The 2,505-nt window shown below is 36.5% G+C and overlaps 1 pseudogene; it reads right to left on the minus strand.

The window, feature by feature from the left end:
• Positions 1-320: 320 nt before the first annotated feature.
• On the minus strand, positions 321-1,908 carry LOC131152741 (berberine bridge enzyme-like 8; annotated as a pseudogene).
• Between the last annotated feature and the right edge of the window lie 597 nt (positions 1,909-2,505).

Consider the following 2,505-nt stretch of genomic DNA (forward strand, 5'->3'; position numbering starts at 1 on the left):
AAATAAAAAAATTTTATATGATTAAAAATTTTTAAAAAACTAAATATTAATGATAACTAAAATTAAAATTTTATTCATAAATTTGGTATATTTTTTCATTTTTTTTTATTTTTCTCAATAACTTAATATGAAAAGTAGATTTCTTGATATTTTTCTTTTTTTCTTGTGAGTTCCAAAACAAGCCTTATTATATATATATATATATATATATATATATATGTATATATATATATATATATAAATATATATATTGTTATTACTCGAAAGAAAATCAACACTAAAAACATATTACATGAGCCCTTCATTTCTGCAATGTTTAACTAAGATGGAAGTGTAGGGATACTCTGTTCATTTTTGAAGAAATTCTGAGGATCAACCTTGGTTTTCACATTTACCAATCTGTCCAAATTATTCTTGAAGTACTTATTCCCATAAACTTTGGCTTCGGCATACTTCGTGCTGTTATCCAAATTGCTGCCAATGTCGAGATCTCGATAATTAAAATATGTCTCCCTTGGCGATTTCGAGACATATGGAGCCATGAAGTCGTAAAGCTCCCTCGTCAAATTTACATGGTGGTTGGCAGCTTCAACACCCGCTTCACTCCAGTACACATAGTATTGAATCTGAAATATGTTCCCAGCTCTATGAGGGAATGGAGTTTCTGACTCCGCAATTGCACTCATCTTTCCTCCATAAGGATTCCAATGCATTGACACTTCGTTAATTTCAACCATCTTCTTCAATAATGCTTCCAACCCTACCTTTGGAATTGGTGCTTTAACATAGTCAGACTTAGTTTTCGCAAAGACTTCACCATCTGGTATTCTTTTAAGCAAAAAATCAATGGATGTTCCATTAGGGAGGTCGTACCAGAAAAGAGTTGATTCAACCCATCTCATTTCTGTGCAGTCCTTTTGCTGCAAACCCAATTCAGGAAAGCTCTTATTCATCAATGGCAGAAGGGTTTTGGATTGTCCTAGAAACAATGCGATGAACGAAAATCTAATCGTCTTCTGCGATCCATCCTTGGTTCGATTCGTAACTTCTAGCCTCGTCCTTATGAATAGGCCTTCATCCAACTTATCAGCAAGTTGCTGCCAACGGTAAACGACATCGGTACCGCCTTGTTCCAGAGTCTTTTGCACTCTGAAAACAGTCACGACTTCGGGAACACGAACCAACTTGATTTTCCACGATAGGATGACGCCGAAGCTAGCAGCTCCTCCCCCTCTGATGGCCCAAAAGAGATCTTCCCCCATAGACTGTCGATTTAGGATTCTACCGTCTACATCAATTATTTGAGCATCAATGATGTTGTCCACAGCAAGGCCATATTTCCTCATCATGTTTCCATATGCACCTCCCGAAAAATGCCCACCGAGACCGAGAGTAGGACAGACCCCGGCCGGGAAGGCATGGATATTGCTCTTTTCCGCAATTCTATAGTAAACTTCACCGAGACTGGCTCCGGCCTGAACCCATGCAGTCTCATGGGCAATGTCAATATCGATGGACCGAAGATTGAACATGTCAAGGATGACAAAGGGAACGTCTGTTACGTACGAGAGGCCTTCTAGGTCGTGGCCACCGCTTCGAATCCTGATCTGCAAGCCATTAGTCTTCGAACAAGTAATGGTTGCTTGGATGTGGGACTCATGCTTTGCTGTGATGATGAACAGTGGTTTTGGTGTTGTGGGAGTCATATATCTAAGATTTCTTATATATGACTGCAGAACAGATTGAAAAGAAGAATTGGTGGGAGTGTAGATAGATTGGGTTTGGAGGTTGGGAATGGTTAGAGAGGCATTTCAAGAAATCATCTTGAGCTGAATTTGATGTTGCACATGACATCATGGCCCAGAGAAATGAAACTAGAGTGACTACTACAATACTCGAAGCCTTCATTTTCGGTGTAGTCCCCTTCTCCAAAAACTGCGAATATATTATATATACGTAATATGAAGTATGAATCATCCAGTTGTTTTTCTCCACTATATAAAGTGTGGAAGGGAGAGTGTTTGGTTATGCAACTTTGTGTTTCCAACAATGAGAGATTGTGTGATATATGAAAAGAACAACGCTTAATTACTCATGTTCTATGACTTTTTTTTTTTTGTTGGTAATTCATTTAAAATATTGATTATATATGGTATGGAGTATTTTGACAGGTGGAACTCTTTTGTGCGACACCCTTCAACATTTGTAATCAGCTGAATTTGACCCCATAAAAATTAATATAATTCACTGATAATTAATTCATCAAATTATAATTCAAGATATATATTTAATGAGTTAGGACGCGTTATTAGTACTCAAAGAAGACTATTGGCAATCCTAATTTACTTTATTTTGTATAAAAAATTGCAAATTATTTAGAAATTTTTGGAGCAAAAATATCATTTGATACATGAATAATTAAACGTGAAGAGTGAATGATATTTTTGGAGTGCTCCATAGCACTTTCCAAAGAGTTAATGCATTAAATGTTGCATGGCCCTTAAT

This window comes from Malania oleifera, chromosome 4, assembly GCF_029873635.1.
Source record: "Malania oleifera isolate guangnan ecotype guangnan chromosome 4, ASM2987363v1, whole genome shotgun sequence".
Taxonomy (NCBI): domain Eukaryota; kingdom Viridiplantae; phylum Streptophyta; class Magnoliopsida; order Santalales; family Ximeniaceae; genus Malania; species Malania oleifera.